The following is a 22,800-nucleotide window of genomic DNA, read 5'->3' as shown; positions in this document are numbered from 1 at the left end:
GATGGATAGGAAAGCCCTCACACACCGACCTAGTCAGTGTCATGCTTCATCATAGGGCCCCACCTCGGAGGCCGAGTGCCTCCTCGGTGTGCTACGATGACAGAAGACTGCGGAGCTGGTTGTGTGATAGGGCGTGCAGTGAGGAATATTAAAGGGGATCTCAAAAAAAAGTTTATTGGTAGATCCCTACAACACTGTTAAAAATTGGTCTTATGTGTCTGAATTTACAGCCAAAGGTAATGATTTGGTTTAATTCAGAGTATTAATCAGTCAACATGTTTCAGCCTGTTAAGTGGTTTTAATTTACCTAGGCATTCATCAGGACTAGTGTAACTAGTGCATACTAGTTCTTCTCTAAAGAGGCTTGGGGCCTAAGCTTTAAAATGGGTGTTTGGAATCCTGTCATGATGAGCCGAGCACAGCAAAGAATGAAAAAAGAATTTGTCACGTTCATAATCATCAGTAAACAAAACGTGTGGAACTGTGCAGGATGTGCTCCGTGTTGTATAATTTTCCAAGGACAGGATACGGCAGAAAGGCCAAGCTGAGGAAGCAACGAACTGTTATTCAATAAATTGTTGCAAAGGACCTCGGAAGCTAATGTCACTGCTAGACAATAGACAAAGGCATTATAGAAAGGCACGATGTCGGAATGAAGAGGCAATGACTTAATGTGGACTGACGGGTGTAAGCCAATCAAATCGCTGGATGTCTTTTAAAAAGTATTCTTTTAGCTAGTTTTAGATAGAGAAAAGGTATAAAACGTGGCCCCTTGGGAGGAGCTTGCTGGCTCGTTCCTGAATCCTGAAGGGCGTGAGATGCTGTCGGACTTTTGACTCACGTAAGAGAAACTAGAACTAATGTTTTCCTTTTAGGTTCTATTAAGTTTAGTCAGGAAAATAGGGTTTAGGGAATGAGATTCTTTCTGCCTAAATACTTTTTATGCTGATTCGTTTTGAACTGACAGACTAATGTGCCTTTACTTAAGTGGGGAAAGTTCCTGCTGCCAAGATCTGTATATAATCTACACCTTTTCCAAAGCCTGTGGAAGAGTGCAATTGTGTTAGGTTCATTATTTAGGGGGGTTTAGTATACACGAACACGGCAAATCAAGTCTATGATTGTTGAGCATGTCTGAGGGATGCCTGTCTTGACTGTTGTGAGCTCATTTAAAGTGACATGCGCCCAGACAGATTGCCATGCTAGCTATTGCTCAAAAGTACTGCAACTAAAAGCGAGGTTTTATTGGCTTAGAAGTTGTAAAACCGCAGATTCTTGATTCGTACATGTTTTGGAGTTAAATCGCTCAAATTAGATGCTGAACGAAAATCTTTGCGTTCTACCAGACAATGCCTTTGGACCACTGTCACTGTTTAATGGGGTCTGTGGAAATACATTTTGTCCACGTGTCAGTAAGGGCTGTGGCAGAGAAAGGCGGCTTGCTGATGTCGGCTCTTTCTGCAGCCCCTGTAGGCCCACCTTCTTCCCTGCCCCTCTTTCCTTCCATCACTGCAGAACTGGCATTGGGTGAATGCTAAGAGTGGTCATTCTTTCTCATTATGGAGGCTCAAAATGGCATTCTTATAAAAGTATAGCGGCTTTGCACGTGGCAACTGTACTGAGACCGTGGAAGCACGCACACGGCATTCACGAACGTGCACCCTAAGGGATACGCCTCTGAATGACAGGAGGTTACTGTCTATTACACAGGAAACAATGGCAGATGCATGCCAACCTGAGCAACGTAGCGTTACTTACCCACTAAACAACCCCCCAACGCTCAAGTTGATGGCTCCAAGTCCCTTTCCTAAATGGGCTCCTCTGGCAGCTTAGGTGCCGAGGCCGAGGAGTTAGATCAGCGGGTCAATGCACCAACTGTGCACACCCATCTAACCTGCAGGTCACTGGTTCAAATTGCAGTGGGTTGGCTCAGTCACTCTTCCCAGGGTGATTAACATGAGGTCCATTGCCCCGCTTGAGGACGCCTGTTATTAAAGCGACAACAGCCAGTTGTGGTTGTTGTGCGTAATGTACACACCCCAGGGTCACATTTCAAATCTGTGCATTTATCTCAAGGTCTAATTTCAGAGACGGTCATCAGTACGCTTCTAGCTCAGTTAAAAGTTCTTTTTAAGTTGGTTTTGTGCGCGCGTTCACAGTTTAGGAGAATTACATATTCGCGGCTGGACATTTTCTCAGCAGCCTAAATTCCCCTCTTCATTTCTGCCTGTATAACCAAGGGTTCCCGCTGCAGTGTATTAAAAGTGTCGCCTCTTTGAGCGAGACCTCATTCTAACATGAGGCCTGCTGAAGTCATTCTTGGTGAGACAAACGCCCCCGCCTGTGTTCTGCACAACCTGTGACGGTGGAAGGGCGGGGGATGTGAGGATTCAAATAATGGTACCAGTGTTTTCACTGCCCCTCCCACAAATCCCACTTTGCTGCACCTATTCCAGGAGCATCAGTTGCCCGTCTAGTGCTTGTGCTGGAACAGCGCATAGAGCAGAACTGCAAGCTGAGTGGTCAGCGAGTCAGTCTGACAAGTGCGACGCACGGGCTGGGGCCGTATTAGTGTGCCTCGACCAGCACACTCTCCGGTCAGGTGACTTTCACACGTGGACGCCTCAATGTGCCTCGAAGCTAGACTAGGCCCATGGCGCACTTGCTGACTTGGGGCATCAAAGTGAATCATATATAAACTTTCAAGAGATATTGGGGGGGTGCATTGAAAAATAACAAATACATGTTTTAAAAAACAAACGTAACCTGGATTGTCAGAAAGAGAAGCATGTGTTTACGCTGTGCCTCCTTCCCTCCCTTCCTCCCTCCCCACCTCTCTCCTTCTCTACCTCTCTCCGTCCCTCTCGCTTGCTCTCCTTCTCTCTCTCACTTCCTCTCTCTTCCTTCTTTCCTCTCACTCCTTTCCTTTCTCACTCCCTCCTTCCCTTCCTCTCTCTCCCCCTCCCTTCCTCACTTCCTGTCTCCGTCCCTTTCTCGCTCCCTTCCTCTCTCCCTCCCTATCATGCATCAGGAATGCCCACTATACACCGGTTTCGTCTTGGCGGGTTGCGGCCCCTTGGGAAGCGTCACCCTCCTCCCCTTTGGGCGATCATTTATGTTGGCCGTTTTCAGATTGACCATATGTTTTAGGCCCATCTTTACTCAAGGGGGGCAGAAGCCTTTTAGACACCAGGGATTTCTCAACTGCAGAAATGGGGGAGCGGCCTCCTGGGGAAGCTTTGCTCCTCTTTGGGGAGCAATTATGGTGCCCATTTCTGCTTGGGGGCAGATCTGCCTTATGTTTTAGGCCCATCTGTCCACAAAGGTGGCAGACGCCACTAGAACCCAGGGTATTTTTTTTTTAGGTCTTGCGTGAGCCAGCGCATGCGCTGGCCTGCGAGGCATTTAGTAAAGGCTTTTGAACTCTGAACACACGCTTGTGCTTTTTTTTTTATTAGCCCGCAATTGGCCTGTGCATGTGTCTTTTTTATAAACACAGCATGCAATTGGTCCAAGGCGGGTAATTGTCCCACCTTGTTTGTTCCATGGCCTAGGGTCCTCAAGAGTGCGCGTTAATGTCATCGGTTTCCAATTATCGTGTTCGCGTAAATTTTTTAACAAAGGTCAACTTTTGTACTTGGATAATTTCTACACTGATGTGCAATTGTTCAAGGAATTGTTCAAAGTAGACACTCTTGCTTGTGGCACAATCGGCTCTAACCGTAAAAGTTATTCAAAAGAGCTTGTTTGCAAAAAGCCAGAGAGGGGACAGTGCAGGGCCTCGCATAGTACTGCTAGCTGTGAAATTTGTGGACAGGTGGGATGTCTACATGCTGATACCATTCACCTTTGACTGTTTGGGGTCAGGCTACTGAATTGCGCAAACCTGCGTGCATTGTAGAATACAATAAACACTTGGGTGGTGTAGATAGAGTAGATCAGATGTTGGAACCTTACACTGCTGTTTGTAAGGCTTAGATTTGGTATATGAATTTTTCCTTCCATCTTTTTAATTTAGCAACATTTAATGCTTTTATTGTGTTTAAGGAGTGTTCTCCAGCGTTGATGACTTTTGTTCAGTTTCAGGAGTCTGTGATAGGCAGCCTTGTGTTCCTAGTGTTGGGGTGGTGGAGGATGTGGCTAGATTTGAAAGATTGCCTCTTTCCTGATTTAATTCCTCCCAAGCCCCCCAAAAAATCCCTGTAAGAGATGTAGAGTCTGTTTGTGAAGAGATCTGCAGAAGACTTGTATGCAGTGTGCTGATTGTCCTAATTCTGGGCACAGTGTGCCCACATGTTTCAGATTCTATCACACTCAAAAGAGCTTTTGGGGGCAACTTTGAGTCTAATAGTGAACTGCCTGGTCTGTATTGTTTTATATGTGTAGTTTTGTTTCATGGTTGGCATTAGAATTATGTATTTAGTTACCGCTGTTGTGTTTGTAGTTATAGTTTTGTATCCATTTCCAATAGTGGAGAAGTGTGGCTCAGGGGTTAGAGGCGGCAGACCCGGCAGCCGAGATCGGCCCTGGACCAGGGTTCAATTCCCCGCCCCGACGGCGGTTGGGCTCAATAATTCCACGGACTCGATAATTCTCACTCCGGTGCCTACTCGACTCACGGGTTCACACTCTGCGACTCTGGGCAATAGCTTGCTTAATCTCCACAACGGCCCCTCGCGGTGGGATACCTGGCTTTCACCTTGTGGATACCCTGCCGGGGTATCTCACAGGGGAATACCAGGACGGGTTCCCTAAGCAAGCGCATAGATGCCTGCGATGTGGGCGATTTGCGCTATATAAATACATGTACATTTATCTTTTCTATTAAAAAAAAAAAGAAATGATGATAGTGTGCGTGGATTTGGCATTTGGCATGGCGGTGTGCTTGGCTGTTTGTGTGCATTGACAGGAGCTTGGCTGGCGGTGTGGGTGGACTGGGGCTTGACTAGCGATGTGCATGGACTGACGCTTGACTGCCCTGACATAATTCACTAAATAGAGCACATGTTTCAATGTTCATACAAGGCGACTAAATGCAAAGAGAGGCAAGCTTGTATGAGTTGTAGTGCAGAAAAAATATAGCAGTCTGTCAAGAAGATCCACACACCATAATTTCAAGTAATTTCTTCTTTATTAGTCGTATTCTTCAAATAGAGGCCAACATGACTACTTCAGCTGACAAGCAATTACAAGCGTAATCCTTAACTTTCTATCCTACCTCACAGCGCTAGTGACATAATTAACATTCTTTAATTGTCAGCATAACTTACAACATTCTATATTCCTAAGTGTCCTCTTACAAATGAACTTTTAAAAACATATGCAAAAGAAATATATACATACTACACATTTCTAAGATATAAGTAACAAGTTCCTGAAGAATTATAATTCAAGTAATATGCTACTGTAAATAACTTTGACGCCTAATCTCCCTTCCATATTTGCTACTGGAAGGTTTTCCCAACAGTGATTGATCCTCGTTGGAATTTGCCATTGCACAATGGGATTGCTCGCCCAATTGATTAGACCATATTGCCTCCTCACACTGGGCATCCCTGGGCAGGGTTTGCTTGTTCTGAAGTTGTCTCTCTAGCCAATCAAAATTACTTTTATCTGAATAATCAAAACATTTTTCCTTACCATCCTTACATTTCACAAAGCGAATCATATGCAACACATATCAATCACTTAGGTAGCTGAATTAGTAAAGATTTCCAATATCTTTAACAGACTTATCTACTTTCACCTTTTTTTCCTTTAAAGGGTAATTTAACAGGAAACATGTCTACTTTCATCAAACAAGAGTATTTTGCCCCAACATTCTCATCTCTGGCCATATTATATTTTTCCTGGCATGCCATAGTGTTTTTCCTCACCTCAGCGGTAAACCATTGACCGAGTCTAGTACTAAGCAACCGCACCGGATTGTATCTAGTGAAGGGAACTCTTGCCCTCATTATAGTCAGAGGACTAGAACCAGTAACAGTAGGGGTAGTGCAATACACCCACACAATTTTCATGATCCCCAGGTTCCAGTTAAGGTTCTTTTGTTTGGCCAACTGCAGTGAATCTTTAAAAACTCTGTTGAATCGTTCAACTTCTCCATTACCACTCGGTGATAAACAGAAGTCACCTTGTGGTTAATACTATTCCTTTGTAAAAAGTGCTCAAATACTAAACCCTTAAACTGTGTTTCCATTGTCCCTAGCCACTCTATGAGATAGTCCTTCACTTTGGAACATTTCATCCATAAATGAAACAATACTTTCGGTGTCAGCCTTCTTCACAAATCTCACTTTCGGCTACTTGGAGAAATAGCCAATAGCCTCTAAAAACAAATCAATGTTCTTGCTGCACAGTGATAGTAATAGGGCATTTTCGGGCAGGAAACAGGTGAAAGTGGGGGTTTCAACAAGGTTTGCGATTTATCTGCACCCTTACAAAAATTACAATTATTAACTATTCTTTCCACTTCAACATCCTGACGAGGCCACCAATACCTTCTCTTGCTCTTCACTATCCCTAAATGTCTGTCATGCCACTATCCTACCAAACACTCTCTCAAACTCTTGGGTAGGACAATTTTCTCGCCTCTCAATATATTGCCACTGACATTTCGTTCCATACTTCCAAAGAACTTCTCAATTGCATACCTAATGGTGGATTTTCAGGCTATACCTCAAGAATTGAAGTCTTCATACAGTTCAAGATGTCATCTTCACATAGGCATCCTTCCACTCTTTTTCACTGATAGGATGGTTTCTCATCTGTTCCTCTGTCCACGCTACACTGACCTCCTCACATGCTTTAGGCTTCTGGTCCAACCGTAGGGTTAGTCTCCTCAGCCCCAAGCAGAAAGCAAATTAGTTAACATTGATGATGTAAATTTAGGAGAAAAAGAAATCCTCGTATTTAATTCCCTTGGTACCTCAGTGTTGCTGAAGGCTGTCAGTCAAGTCATTCTGGGCCCATCCGCGAATGCTCGGTTTTTGGTTACTCTAACTTCATGGGGAGGGTGCCCAGTAACATTCCTCAGAGCTGCATGAAGACAACTATACCGAAGGAGGAACGGAAGAAAGGATTACACTTCCGGGTGAGCAGGTCAACGAGGGCAGAGGACTTCTGGACTGCGATGCCTTAGCGAAAAGGACGGTTGTGGACCAGGGAAGACGGCCGACGGGTGCCACGTGTAGCACAGCGTCGGTCTGTCTGCTGATAAAAAAAAAAAGAAGGCAGCCTGCGCAGCAAGGCGGGGGTTAGTGTTTCCAACGGGGCCGCCTGCACTATTAAATTCAGACTCTGTTAAATTAGGGGCAGTGACCGATGCGGTACGCATGCGCAGATGATATACAATCTGTAAAGGTATTCTTGCTCAGCGCATGCGCAGATATTTTAATACTTCTTGCTTTCAACGCGCATGCGGAGATGCCCTTTGCGATAGAGAGTCTGATAGTGTCTGACGGTGCTGAGCATGCGCAGATGATTCCGCGTGACTTCCGGCCATTTGTAAGACACTGTGTATAAGGTGTTCCGAACATGCGCATTGCAATGCACACGTGTCTGCCGAAGGACTGCATGACCTTAGCCCAGACCTTCACCCAACACCTGAAGGTTGTAAACAAAGGATTGCAGGTGAGCCGTGCGCTGGGGGGGAGGGGGCGCACCCGGGCAGGCCTGAGGGTCACCGGGAGGCGCCTGTGCCAGGCAGACTCCTGGCTTCGGGGTGGAGGCACGCCCACGGCTCTCATGCCCATCTGGAAAGCTGTGATATGTGTCTGGTGCAGAATATTGCCCGCACTTTGAGAGATATTCATTTCGCGTGTTTTGAGTGCTCTGTCATGCATATTTTCGTCCACACTTCGGGTGTATTGTGAATATTTGTAAACTTTTGTTTATTTGAGGGGGAGTCTGTATATTTTGGGGCAGTTGTGGAAATCCCTGCATGATGTGTCAGCAGAACAAATGGAATTCTTTGTTGCCTGGTCCTTTTTTTTTTCATCTGGATTTGTTATCCCCGTTTCTCTACAGAACTGTTTGGCATGTTCTTTGAAGATGCAGTTTTCTTTTCTCGCTTTTTACCGTATCAATCTGTTTGACTTAGTATTTGTTTCTCTTTTTATCTTCTAAAAAGGTGCAATAGTTATTTTATTTTTACTTTAAGTTTGTGGTCTGTTTGCATACAGGAGTCCTTATGGAGGACATCCCTACATGTAGACCAGTGCAGCAAACTTCACACTTTGAATTGATTTTAATTTAGTTTTCCAGTAACATTCAGGAGACTGTTATTTTTAGGCCCGTCCTAGCACTTATCATTACCAGCACTGGCATTGTTAGTTAACATTTAAGGGGTGACTTGTTATGCAATACGTAATACTAGTTTGCAGCTCATCAATTACTTCACTAGGATCTAGATATTTTGGTTACACATTCGGACTGTGAATTTGTAGTTTCTGAAAGCAAACCTACCCTATGTTATGTTATCCGCCATTCACAGCGCGCACGGTTACTCGGAAGTGTCCCGGCACGAATGCCAGTTTGCAGGAGACACGTGGCGAGGGACGAGGCTGATTGCTTAGTTGAAAAGTAAGGTTTTTAACTGCTTTTTAAACAGCCTAAGAACTTGGATGTTCCGAAGCTCGTAAGGCAGGGTATTACTGGCCTTAGCCTCCTTGACAGAGCGGGAGCTACCTCCCCGTTCTAGCTAGGCGACAGCGAGGGATAACAGCAAGGCATTGCCCAGTGGAGCGAAGATGTCTGTGAGGCACATAGATATCAAAGCATCGCCTTAGATACATGGGGCTCGATTTATATAGGGCACCATGAGCAATAGTGAGAGCCATGAACAGAACGTGCTGACCCACCGGAAGCCAATTCAGATCCCTGAGAAGTTGCTTGGTGCTAGTCCTCCCGGAGATGCCCAGTAGTGCTCTGCCGGCCGCATTCTAGACGGTCTGAAGCTTTTTTAACTGATCGTCAGGAATGCCAATGTATAATGCATTGGCCTAGTCTAAACGTAAGAGAATACGAGCCTAGGTCACCACTTCCTTTGCAGCTTTAGGCAGCAATGGCAGAAATTTCTTGAGTTGTATCAGTGTGCCGAAGCATACTCTGGACAGTTTTTTTAATCTGTGGTAGGAAGCTGAGGTCCTCACTGAACCATATCCCCAAGTTTTTTACAAGGCTCCCCATTGACTTGATCATGGGGTAACCCTTGGGCCAACGGTCAGCCCTAAAATGCGTCGGGAAAGACCCATAGAGGACTTATCCTCATTACATTAGAGTTAGGGCTGCGCTAGCCATTTAAAGACTTCAGCAAGACTGTATTTAGCTAAATCAGGGGATAAATCATTTTTCTTCCACGTAAAGAAAAGCTGGGTATCATCAGCATACGCTATCATCTTAGGACCAGCTCCTCCGCCAGATAGATTAGCTGCATCACATAAACATTAAAAAGAAGGGGGCTCAGGGTAGAGCCCTGGGGGACGCCCGTTGTCACGCTTCTCGGTGTAGAAGAGAAGGGAGGCAGCCACACTTGCTGTGTTCTGTTCTCCAAGAAGGATTTGATCCAATCCCACACCAAGCCAGAGATTCTGATATTGGACAAACGGTCCAGGAGTTGGCGATGCAGTACCATGTCAAACGCGGCAGAGAGGTCCAGTAAAATCAGGGTAGCTCTGCCGCCGGAATCAAGGCACTCCCTAATAGCCGTCTCTGTACTATATGAATCCCTGAAGCCCGACTGGGCTAGGTGTAGGGCACCAGAAGTCTCAACAAACTCCGATAGCTGTTTATGGGCTGCTTTCTCACACACCTTCGCCACAGCAGAGAGAAGTGAGATCGGTTGATAGCTAGCCAGAGTGGCAGGGTTTAATGAAGGTTTTTTTTTTAGAAGGGGGGTTTGGCCTAGTTCCACTCAGATGGAACCGTGGCGATTTGAAGCGAGAGATTGATGATTTTGTTGTGCCTACGCTTGCCTGCACTTTGCTACCCAGCCTAACGCTAGCGCTATTGTGCCTGCGCTTGATTTGTACTATTGTTTGTGCGCTAGTTTCGTATCCTCGTTTGGTGCGCTTGCATTGACAAAATGTCACGCCAGTTGCATATTTGCTGTCTTGTGTGTATTTAGACCAGACCACTTCTGCCTGACTAGACCGGCGACTCTGCCCACCCCAACCCCGCCGTCCTTGCTTCCGCTTTGGCTGCCATCTTGTTGTTGTTGTTGTTGTCCCAGCCTGCAGCTCCACCCCGCATCCCGCCTCCCAGCTGACCACCCCTCGCCCCGCCTCCTCCACTAACTACTTATGGTAGAGCTTCTGACGCGCACGCGCGTCCACACGCAGCGGTTGCGCCCCAGTTGCGCCAAAGGTAAGCCCGTCTACGCCCGTCCGCGCCAAGCCCGCGCCCAGCGCCAGACCCCCTGGCCCCCGTCCAACCCACCCCACCCGCATTACTTACGCCGCCTCCACCCTCCTAGCCCTTAACCCCGGCCGACTCCCCGACTGCGCTCAAGCCGCCCCCGGACACACCCATGGACCCTTCACGTGCAACTCCTGCAAGTTTGACGGCACCAAGACCAACTCCACATCCACTAACACCAAACAGAGACCTCACACCAACCACCTAAAATGCATCCTGCTCAACACCCGCTCGGTCCACAAACACGCCATCGACCTCTGGAATCTACTAGACACCATCTCTCCGGACGTCACCTTCCTAACTGAAACATGGATGAACGCCTCCTCAGCCCCAGACATCACCATTGCCATCCCGGAAGGCTACAAGATCATCCGAAAAGACCGCAACAAGCAAACAGGAGGAGGCATCGCTATTGTCCACAAGAATTCCATCCGAATCTCAACCAGCTCAGACATCAACCTCGCTAGCGCCGAACACCTTCACTTCCAGATCCACACCGACCCCAAAACCACACTCGGAGGCACCCTCCTCTACAGGCCACCAGGACACCGGGCACAATTCAGTGAAGACATCACTGACTTCATCACCCCACACGCCCTCCCCTCCGAGGACTACATCCTATTGGGAGACCTCAATTTTCATCTGGAAAAAAGTAACGACAGCAACACCACCGCCCTTCTGGAAAATCTCGCCAACCTCGGACTCAAACAACTTGTTAATACCCCCACTCACCTCGCAGGTCACACACTCAACCCTATCTTCACCTCCAGCAAACATATCTCCTTCAGTCACACCACAGCTCTCCATTGGACGGACCACAGCTGCGTTCACTTTATCTACAAAAAGACCACATCCCACAACCATCCTCAACCTACATCGCTTCTTCAAAACCCCCCTGCCCACTCATCGAACGCCAACCAAGCAGCCACTAACCTTACTCAATGGCTAACCAACAGCGCTGACAACCTAGCACCCCTGAAAAAACGTCAAATCAAACAAGGCAACAAAAATGCCCCCTGGTTCAACGATGATCTTAAGAAATCCAAGAAACTCTGTCGCTCCCTTGAAAAGGCCTGGAAAAAAGACCCAAACACCAGCACCAAAGACGCCTTCAAAAACGCCACCCGCATACACCACCAACTGATCCGAACTGCCAAGAAAGCCGCTTTCAAAGACCGACTTGACAACAACGCCCACAACAGCAAGGAATTATTCAACATCGTCAAAGAATTCACCAACCCCACTGCCAACTCCAACGACCTCCCTCCCTCTCAAGACCTCTGCAACTCCCTAGCTTCGTTCTTCCACGACAAAATCGCAGACATCCACAACAGCTTCGACAACCAAGCCGGAGACCAACCCACCCAACCTTCTACCACACCTTCACCCCCCTTGAACATCCTTCATGACTGGAACCCAATCTCCACGGATGATACCATCCGCCTGATGAACTCCATCCACTCAGGATCCCCCTCTGACCCATGCCCTCACCATATCTTCAACAAAGCAGATTCCATCATCGCACCCCACCTCCGAGATGTCATCAACTGCTCCCTCACCTCCGCCACCTTCCCAGATAGCTGGAAACACGCCAAACTCAGCGCCCTTCGGAAAAAACCCACAGCTGACCCCACCGAACTCAAAAACTATCGCCCAATATCACTCCTTCCATTCCCGGCCAAAGTCATCGAGAAAGCTGTCAACAACCAGCTCGCCGCCTTCCTCGAAACCAACAAATCCCTCGACTCCTCACAGTCCGGCTTCCGAGCCAAACACAGCACTGAGACCGCACTCATCGCAGCAACAGACGACATTCGAACTCTACTGGACAATGGTGACACCGTCGCCCTCATCCTCCTCGACCTCTCCGCAGCCTTCGACACAGTCTGTCATAGCACCCTGTTACAACGCCTCAGTAACATCGGAATTCAAGGAAAAGCACTGGAGTGGATCACCTCGTTCCTTGCCGGAAGAACTCAGAGAGTCCGCCTCCCACCATTCATATCAGAAGCCACTGAAGTCATTTGCGGCATGCCACAAGGATCTTCACTCAGCCCCACCCTCTTCAACGTATACATGAGCTCCCTCGCGGCCATCGCACGTCAACACAACCTCAACATCATCTCCTACGCTGATGACACTCAACTGATCCTCTCACTCACCAAAGACCCTAACACCGCCAAAACCAACCTACATAAAGGAATGAGAGAAGTAGCCGAATGGATGAAGCACAGCCGTCTGAAACTGAATTCCGACAAAACAGAAGTCCTTATCTTAGGTACCTCCCCCTCTGCCTGGGACGACTCGTGGTGGCCAGAATCCCTTGGAAAAGCACCCATCCCAACAGACCACGCACGAAGCCTGGGCATCATTCTGGACTCCTCACTCTCGCTGACCAGACAAGTCAACGCAGTTTCATCATCTTGCTTCAACATTCTTCGCATGCTCAAAAAAACATTTCGCTGGATCCCCACTGAAACTAGAAAAACGGTCACCCACGCACTGGTTACAAGCCGCCTGGACTACGGAAACACCATATACCGGTACCACCGCAAAACTTCAGAAAAAACTCCAACGCATCTAGAACGCATCAGCCAGACTCATTCTCGACATTCCGCGTAAAGATCACATTTCTTGTCACCTGAAAAACCTCCACTGGCTCCCCATCAATAAGAGGATAACATTCCGCCTTCTAACCCACGCACACAAAGCACTTTACGAACTTGGACCCGAATGCCTCAACACACGACTTTCCTTCACACCCCCTCCCGCCAGCTACGCTCCTCCCACCAAGCCCTTGCTGCTGTATCTCGCATCAACAAAACCACCATGGGAGGAAGATCCTTCTCCTACCTGGCGGCTAAAACCTGGAACTCACTCCCCACTCACCTTCGCCTCACTCAGAACCACCTAGCATTCAGAAAGCAACTTAAAACCTGGATATTCGACAAGTAGCTCCCCACCCTTCTCCAAGCGCCTTGAGACCCTCTGGGTATGTAGCGCGCTATATAAATTACTGAATTGAATTGAATTGAACTTGTGCACAGGTACCCATATTGGTTATGCTACCAATCGGCATTATTTTTTACCAACTTCTTGCTCAATTGTGGTAATATTCTTTCATTGTCTATAAATAACAGTATCTTTTTTAGGTGTCTCCACATTAAAGCATTTTTGAGTTTATCAGTCTGCATTTCGGGTCATCCTTATGGTTAAAGGCACACGTATATATTGTTCCTGATATACCATCTTTCACCTTGCTAGATCTCCGTAATAAGATAGTGGTTTGGTGGAAGATCAGAAACCAGTTTCTGTGAGTGCAATAGCATGTAGGACGCATGATTTGAAGTTTTGGACTTTGCATTGGAAGAGACTCCAGGCCTACAGTTCCAGAGGGCAGATTTAATGTGGCATGTAGGAGATGGGTAACTGGGTCATTCCTCTGAGGTTGTTTAGGCAGATTGATCTTTGATTGTGTTTGGGTCTCCATCTCTGAAGATTGCCATAATAAGCTGCTCATGGGCAATCTGTAATGTAAGTATTAGGTACTGTTGGGTGCATTTGAAATAACTAAATGAATGCTTGCCCTGAAGCTTTTGGCTTTGTGTGTAAGTTGGGCCTTTCAGAAATAGGTCTCTCAAGTTGTTAGGGGGTGGGCGGGTGAGTGGAGAGAGTTAGGAGAGCAATCTCTGGTAGGAAGGCATTTTTGGTAATCCAGTTTGATGCCAAGCAGTATATTTTGGGGTGCTGATAGGAGATTTGGGATCAGGTTAATAATACGTGGCTGAAATGAAGTGCAGTGCAAAGTATAAGACCTCTTCCATAATCCTGTCTGTAGTTGGTAAAGTGCTTCTGTGGAAAGTTATTTTGTGTGCAGTCTGGTGTAACTGAACCAGACAGAAAGCTTGAATGATACAGGGAGGAGACTGTGTTGAGTGGCGGAGATGGCTGTCAGGTAGGACAATGGGTTTGGTCTTTGGTGGTATTTTTTGGCCTGTGTCAGTGTAGAAGTAGTTTAATTCCAATATTGTCCAGGTTACCTTGATGCATGCTGGGATTATGCTTTCTGATTTTATTCCAGAAGGGAACATGGGTGTTGGGGAGATAGGGGAGTGGAAGATGTGCCATAGTCCATACAGGTCGCAGGCATGGTGTTGAGACCATTAGGCATGGTGGAAGATGTTTGGTTCTTCTTGTATTGATCAATGTGGTGAAACTATAGAGCTTGAGATCCAAGGATTGGATCATGCCTATTTCATTTTCAGTGAGGGTAATAGTTTTCTTAACATTTCTGGTTGTAGTAATAGCCTGACAGTATCACCCCTGCGCACACACAAGGGGATTGTTGTGGTCTTTAAGACTAGGGACCCAATTTTAAGTAGGCCGAAAGTAGTGAGATATTCAATGTTTGTGGTGCTACAAACTATACTTCATAGCATGCAATCACAAATAGAAATTGATAGATAAACTAATTTCATGGCGTCGATAACCGGGTAGGTTGCTTGCAGACTACATGGACCTGATGTAAAGTGTTTGGACCGACAAATGATAGTAGTTTGTGGAGGACATAGATTCTAGCTAAAAGAAGTCCGGCATGGACTCATGCCTAACTCCAGACCGGTTGAAACAGTAATTCCCCTGATGCTTGAACCTGGTTTTTGTCATACAATTCTGGTTGACCCATTTATATGGTCGTGAGAATTTTTAACGGGTCTTGTGTTGTGGCATCCTGTGGTAGGCTGCTTGTGCCGTTGAACCGCACTTAGACTTGATGCAAAAGCCACGTCAAAAAAGAAAAATAAGAAATTGGGTCCAAAATTGGATAAATAATTTTATACCCTAACAATGAATACACAAAAAGAAAGCAGATAAGGAATGTCTAAAAATTGATATGACCTTTTTTTCAATTTATCAGTAGTCATAGGTAAGATGTAAAAGTCATAACAGGAGAGAATGTATAAAATCATTGATACAAAAGTAATAACAAAGAAGATAGAATGTTTGAAATAGGAGAAATAATTGTATTCCCTATTAGTGGATAAATGAGAAGAAAGTAGACAAGGAGTGCATACAAACTGTAGAAATTAATGTGAGTTTTAAAGATCGAACTGGAAGTGTCGATTTGGTTGCACGCAGAGTAAATGAAGTATAAGTGACAAGGCCATGTATGAATGAATAGTGAGGTAATGTTTTAATCAAAATGAATGTCACTTCTCAAATTAGACCTATACTAAGGGGGGGATTAGGATGGCAGGCGGACTGCAGTAAGCCCGCCCCCCTAGCGGTGCTGGGACCGACTGCCAGTGGTGCGGCGGTCCCACACCTGCAATTAGGATGTCACCGTGGCGGTGGCATCCTCCATTCCCGGCATTGTGGCGGGCAGTGCTCACAGCACCGCCCGCCACAAAGCTGGGAATGCACTGTGTGCCTCGTCATGAACAAGATGACAGGCACCGCGCGGTGCCTGCCACCTTGTCCATGACAATGTAGGAGGGTACCGTGCTCCCCCACCCCCCAATACTCTGGGGGGCCGCATCAGGCCCCAGTAAGCACAATCCGCATGCCTTTTCGTGGCGGTGTTGCCGCCACGGAAACGCCTGCTCCCCGCTGCCTTCCTAATATGGATGGCTGTGTCTAACAGACACTGCCACCATATCAGGCTCTTATTCCGCTCGGTCACTGTTATGGCTGGATTTTCTGATTAGATGGGATCAGCCCCCAGGGGCCCCTCCAATCCAGCCAGAACGTAATCACATCCCTCCTCAGGACCAACTATCCAGGCACCTGGGTACCTACCTGAGGATGGGGAACTCGCAATATACAAGCTCATATTATTAAAAACACCACTAAATCTATAGGGACTCCGCCTCTGCACTTCACTGATATAGAATGCTGTTTCCTCATGGAAAGTTCCAGCCATCAGCCCGCCGCCCACCAGGTCTCTGCATCACTTCGCATCAAGGACACACACCCAGCTGGCCAGCCTTTTGTGGTGTCTTCAACACAGAGAATAATACAGCCTACCGATAAGGGCTGGCCCAGACCGGTTCTCTCCAAGTGAAAAACAGCCTTAACTATAAACTTTGCCTTTACCCTGAAAAGCCTCTCAGCTTCATCAAAATGGAGTCCCTCTAGCTCTAGGCCTGTAGGCCTGAAAGGGATGAAATGCCCCTTAGCTCTGCCAGAATACCTACATAAACCATCTAGTATGTCAAAGCCAATAGGCAATAGACAGGTTAAAGTCAAGAATAAAGGATCTATCATCATATTAAGCAGCTATCCTCTTCTAGGTCTGGAAAAAAGGGCTTAAAAGGGCCAACACAGGCTAAGAATACCTATCCTAGATGTGAGCAAGACTAATGATCTATATCACTGCTAAATAAAGCCAAAAACCCTGCCATAACACTCCACCCTTAGATCCTTATCTTGCGAACATCAATAAACAACAACATCCATATAAACAAACATCAACACAATCTATCCAACACAGGCTAAAAATACCTATCCTAGATGTCAGCAAGACTAAGGTCTATATCACTGCTAAATAAAGCCAAAAACTCTGCCATCCACCCTTAGATCCTTATCTTGCGAACATCTTATAAACAATAACATCCATATAGACAAACATCAACACAATCTATCAACAAATCAAAAACTAAAAAAAAAAAAAACTCCCTAAAAAGAATGACAACTTAAGGAAATTCCACCTGAAACTCAATTGTAGGGAATACAAACCTAACAACCAACTGAAAACAAATCAAAGCACCCTTGACCTGAATGCTGAAACATATCTGAGATAGGATCTGATAACAACAGAAACTAACCAAAGCACCCTCAAACTAAATGTGCCTCAACTTCTAGTGATAACTGGTGAAATCTAGTGATGTAGGGACTTATGTGTTGAATGAAAACAGCAAGGGGCCTACCTACTTCGGACAACTTAAGAACTAAATGTGTTTCAACTTCTAATGAGAAAACAACAAAGGGCCTAAATGAGCCCTACCTACTATGGTCAACTTAAGCTAATGATGACACATGAAATCTATTGGTGTAGGGGCTTGTTTGTGGGATGAAAAGAACAATGGGCCTAAATGAGGCCTACCTACTATAGTTAACTAAAGCCTAAATGAGGCCTACCTACTATAGTCAACTTAAGCTAATGATGACTCATGAAATCTATTGGTGTAGGGGCTTGTTTGTGGGATGAAAATAACAATGGGCCTAAATGAGGCCTACTGACATTTGTGAATTTAAAGAAACATTTTGGTGAAATCTGAGAAGTAGACATGACAAACTGTTCTCAAGGTCTGGACAAACATTAATACATAATCATACTAAAAGACACACCTCCCAGGACAATCCAAAGTCTAAGGTAACCACCCTTTGATCAATCAAGGTGAAAATGTAAGAACAGTAAAAGACAACCCCATTTCTACAAGATAGCTGGTGTGTATATATATATATATATCACTTAGTTTCTAGTTTCTTCACACTGTGGAACACATGTGTGCACCACCATTCAAAAAAAAAAAAAAAAAAGGTCCTTCATTGGCAAAAAACTGTTTTGAAGAAAACAGGAAAACTATAATAGGTGACATGTTTTTGCTTTAAAAGTGGGGCCTGCTCATAGTGATTGCCAAGAAAAATGCAGGCCAAGGAAAAAGAGTCCAATGTCAATTTTGTTACTTCAGTGTAGGCCACCACCCTGCATCTTCGGTATCCGGACACTTCCTCCGATGCGGCCATTCATCACCCTTCCGGTCTGGTCTGGTTCCATCTTCCAAAAATAATAAACTAACATAAAAACATGAAAGTAAAAAACTAAAACAATAAAGGAAGTGGGAGGGGGAGGGGCCGACCCACACAACACCACAACCCAGCAATCCTAGGGACAAGAAAACAAGTATCATTATTCTTGCAAAATAAAATCTTAATTTAAAAAGCACCCCGGGTGCCTTTCATTATTGAAAAGAAAATATCCTAATTAATTCAAAACATTCAAAATTTAACTTTTAATGAAATTTTTGTATGGCCTAACATACCCTAATCCTCTGTGAGACACCCCTCCCTTCAGAGCAGGAGCCAGGCTACAGTATGAAGTAATTTGAATCACTGCCAAAAGTTGATCTCACTGCGAGCGGAAGGCACTGCCAAGCACTCGATGCAAGCATCTCTAGTCTCTAATCAGGGAAGCCTACTGTATCTAACTAACTACAAGGGCAAGAGTCTGCAAGAATCCATTATCAGCTGGCAATGAAGCTGCCTGCGTCAACAGCCAGGAAGAGCCAGTTCCCCCGCCCTTACATAAACAAGCCGTCCGCGGAATAAAATTGGATTATAGCCAATCATAACGAGACAGGGCCGTGTTCGGAGCCTGCAGAGGAAGAAAAAAAAAAAACTCGTCTTCACAAACCAGCTGGTCTGCCAAGGTCGACAAACAAATTTCTTGCAAGCTTGTCCCCAGGCCTGATTGCACTAACTAACGAAAGCCAGCATTTTAGAAAAAAACAATTCTGTTACAGTATACTGCTACTTAAAAGCTCCAGTTTCTAAAAAGACTTTTGTCTAACTAATTCAGCTAAAGGCAAGACATTTAAAATAAGGGCACTTATTTAGAAAGGGGCAACTAAGTTTTGCACACAAGATTATACAGTCTGTATTTAAAAAACGAATTAATATGGACCATTGTCAGCTGTTGAAAGAGAAATAATTTTAAAACAACATAAAATGCAGACACATTTCAACATTGTGTTTAGTTCAACCAGGGGCATCATGCAACTATGCATTACAGTGTAATTTATAGCGCAAACTTTTCATATAGACACATTTATAAAAAAAGTTTCATTTTGCATTTGGGAAAATAATAATAAGAATACAAATACATTTTAAAAGCACACGGTTGCCTTTCACTAATTAAAAGCACATGTTACCATGCACTGTCGGGCAAGATTGATTATTCTCAACCTGTGATCATTGCAACCAGCACATTCCTTTCTAGATGGAAAACCCTCAAAGAAATAATTAATGAAAACAGCCCCGTAGCGTGCACTCTAACAGGGCCATCTTTTTAACATTTCACTCATTTTAAATCGTATTCAAAAGAACACAGCTCTCTCCGTGCAAACCCTTATCTCAATCCGACTGGTTGATTTATAACCGCATCAGTTCCAAAGTAAACCCACACAAATTCGTAGACGCATTTAACAGAGCCCTTCTCAAAGCACAAGATGTTACCTCTCCGGCAAGAAGCTGACAAAGCACGTAGGCAGACCAAGGAATCAAAAGTCAAAATCAAACCATCAATCCTTAAAATAATACACTGACTTTTATAGTCAGGTCAAAATAACCATGCAAGGTAAAACAGCATGTTTAAAAATAAAGACTGCCATCTCAATTCAAAATATTAACCCTTTGGCAGCTCAAGCACAATCAATTCCCAATGACTGCAGATACATGGGAAAATCATGAACACATCTCTTCACGTTTACAGATAACACGTACATATATTTTCAAAACGTTATCCCCAAGCACCCGAGAGAGATCCAGCTCTCCCCTGCCTAACGTAATGATAACATGCTCCATCCAAGCCATGACCACATGGCGCTATTCACAAGCCATATTTACAAGACAGTAAACAAACTCAAAAAATGACACGCTTTTCACAAGGAATATATCCAAAGCACCATTCACAAGCAACACAGCAAGTCAAAATGAGAACATACACCTCATAAGACACATTAACATGGCGCTATTCATAAGCCATATTTACAAGAGAAGCTTTTCACAAACAATATATCCAAGGCGCAATGCACAAGGAACACAGCAGATCAACATGAGAACATGCACCTCACAAGCCACATTAATATGGCGCTATTCATAAGCCATATTTACAAGGAGCTATATGCAAAGAACTCCACAGATCATATTACAATGAACACATTTCACATTGCACAGCATAAGCAGATGCAGCAAGCAATTTAATGGGCAATTTAAAAGCATTTTTTACACACATTTATACAATTGGACCATCACAAAGATGTAACTGGCTTCCTCATGTAATGCCATCCTTCAACCCTGACAGTTTAAACACCAAGATGAAAACCATTCCTTCCACCCTGAATAAGCCAAATGCCATGATGTACTGCAATCTCCCCACGCTGCAACTGTTCAAGCCCATAGGTCACACATGCTACACAAACTGCAACATTACGCCAGATGGAACCGGCGTTCAGGGCACTCCCTTAGAACACATGGGAAACCATCTAAGCACATGGCAAGGTCACACAGGTTTCGGAAACTGTTCGTAGACGCCAGATGTTATGGCGTTCATGGCACTCACTCACAACACATGGGAACCTCTCTAAGGACATGGCCAGGACACACAGGATAGGTAAGCAGTTCGTGACGCCAGATGTTATGGCTGGATTTTCTGATTAGATGGGATCAGCCCCCAGGGGCCCCTCCAACCCAGCCAGAACGTAATCACATCCCTCCTCAGGACCAACTATCCAGGCACCTGGGTACCTACCTGAGGATGGGGAACTCGCAATATACAAGCTCATATTATTAAAAACACCACTAAATCTATAGGGATACTAAGAATACTCACTGATTACTAGGGATATCCATACCCTACACCACACTTATATTCACATCAGTTGGTCTCGCGGCCACCCAGACCGGTCTACCCTAGGGCAGATATGACACACAATCCGGTGCGTCTACACATGGGCCTGCAGAACCCAATGCTCCCTTTTCCAAACGGTTCGCAATCCTGCAAACCTCCACGCCAGTCTCCCACCTGACGCTCTCACTTATACAAGCCACAATCCTGTGGGTATCCACGCTGGTATCCAACCCAACGTTCTCACTAACGCCGCATTTCAACGACGACCACACTCCTATGAACACCTTTATATATATATATATATATATATATATTGGGAAGTCTCTTCACTAAGGGTCTGCTACTACAATATTAGGAGTTAGCCAATTAATATAATGTACCTCTTATTCTTGGCATCATAGGTCCACTCACTCCCTATTTATGTGATCACCACTTACCTGATTGGGATTACTCATCCATTCATGTACCTAGTAAACACCTAGGAGATTTATTTACCTAGATTGACCAAAAATATGAAGCGCACGGCAGTTCACTAATAAACTGGGTGTTTCTTTAATCACAACAATATAGATACATACACAGATCTGTATTATAATTAACACATGTAACTGACAAAGACTATAGGTAGAACACACCGCTGAAAGAGAAAAGATTAGCAATGCAAAAGCCTAGGGAATAAAGATAAGATTAAGATGCAAGTGTAAAGTAAATTAATATAACAGGAGCGCCTTCACCTTATTAGTGTGTAGTCTTGTTCTAGCTGTCATCTGGGTTCCTCTCTCGTCTGTGCCTTGGCTCATCTCAGACTCTCTCTCTCTCCTGCACTCTTGGGTACACCTCTGCGCTGATCACTTTGCACTGGACTCCTCTCTCCCACGAACTGTCTCCACCTTCCGGCTTCAATCTAATGGTTCCTGCCGCTCTGATGCTTTTCATTCCACTAGCTTGTTCACTGTCTCTGCGCCAATGTCCAATTAACTCCCTCTGCTCCCACAGGTTAGTCCACGATCTCTCCTCCGTCTCTTCTAAAAGGCATTACTTCAGACTCCAGCTATTCACACCTCCTCCTGATAAGTAACTGCTTCTGACTGCTTCCTTCAGTTCCAGCTCACTATTCAACTCAGCTCTCTCCAGCTTGAACTCTCTCTCTCTCTGCCAACTCCACTCCACTGCTTACCACTCCTCCACCTCAACACGACTGCTTGGCTCCACCACCTCAACACGACTCCCACTCTAATCGACTCGACTGGCTGACTCCGCCTCTGCACTTCACTGATATAGAATGCTGTTTCCTCATGGAAAGTTCCAGCCATCAGCCCGCCGCCCACCAGGTCTCTGCATCACTTCGCATCAAGGACACACACCCAGCTGGCCAGCCTTTTGTGGTGTCTTCAACACAGAGAATAATACAGCTTACCGATAAGGGCTGGCCCAGACCGGTTCTCTCCAAGTGAAAAACAGCCTTAACTATAAACTTTGCCTTTACCCTGAAAAGCCTCTCAGCTTCATCAAAATGGAGTCCCTCTAGCTCTAGGCCTGTAGGCCTGAAAGGGATGAAATGCCCCTTAGCTCTGCCAGAATACCTACATAAACCATCTAGTATGTCAAAGCCAATAGGCAATAGACAGGTTAAAGTCAAGAATAAAGGATCTATCATCATATTAAGCAGCTATCCTCTTCTACGTCTGGAAAAAAGGGCTTAAAAGGGCCAACACAGGCTAAGAATACCTATCCTAGATGTGAGCAAGACTAATGAT

General features: G+C 45.3%; 2 protein-coding genes across 2 annotated transcripts in view; one reads left to right on the top strand and one right to left on the bottom strand.

Annotated features, from left to right (window-relative positions):
- The window catches only part of LOC147666515 (N-acyl-aromatic-L-amino acid amidohydrolase (carboxylate-forming)-like), a 544,437-nt gene extending 537,489 nt beyond the window's left edge, over nt 1-6,948 (bottom strand). Inside the window, exon 1 of the mRNA XM_086949028.1 lies at nt 6,929-6,948. The gene's annotated coding sequence lies outside the window, so the exon portion shown is untranslated. The remainder of the gene's footprint in view (nt 1-6,928) is intronic.
- Nucleotides 6,949-7,503: 555 nt separating this feature from the next.
- LOC147666514 (glycerol kinase-like) overlaps nt 7,504-22,800 on the top strand; it is a 58,683-nt gene continuing 43,386 nt past the window's right edge. The window contains exon 1 of the mRNA XM_086949025.1: nt 7,504-7,632. The gene's annotated coding sequence lies outside the window, so the exon portion shown is untranslated. The remainder of the gene's footprint in view (nt 7,633-22,800) is intronic.

This window comes from Lissotriton vulgaris, unplaced genomic scaffold (assembly GCF_964263255.1).
Source record: "Lissotriton vulgaris unplaced genomic scaffold, aLisVul1.2 SCAFFOLD_440, whole genome shotgun sequence".
Classification (NCBI taxonomy): domain Eukaryota; kingdom Metazoa; phylum Chordata; class Amphibia; order Caudata; family Salamandridae; genus Lissotriton; species Lissotriton vulgaris.
Note: the sequence above shows the minus strand (reverse complement) of the source record. Positions and strands in the feature narration are given on the sequence as shown.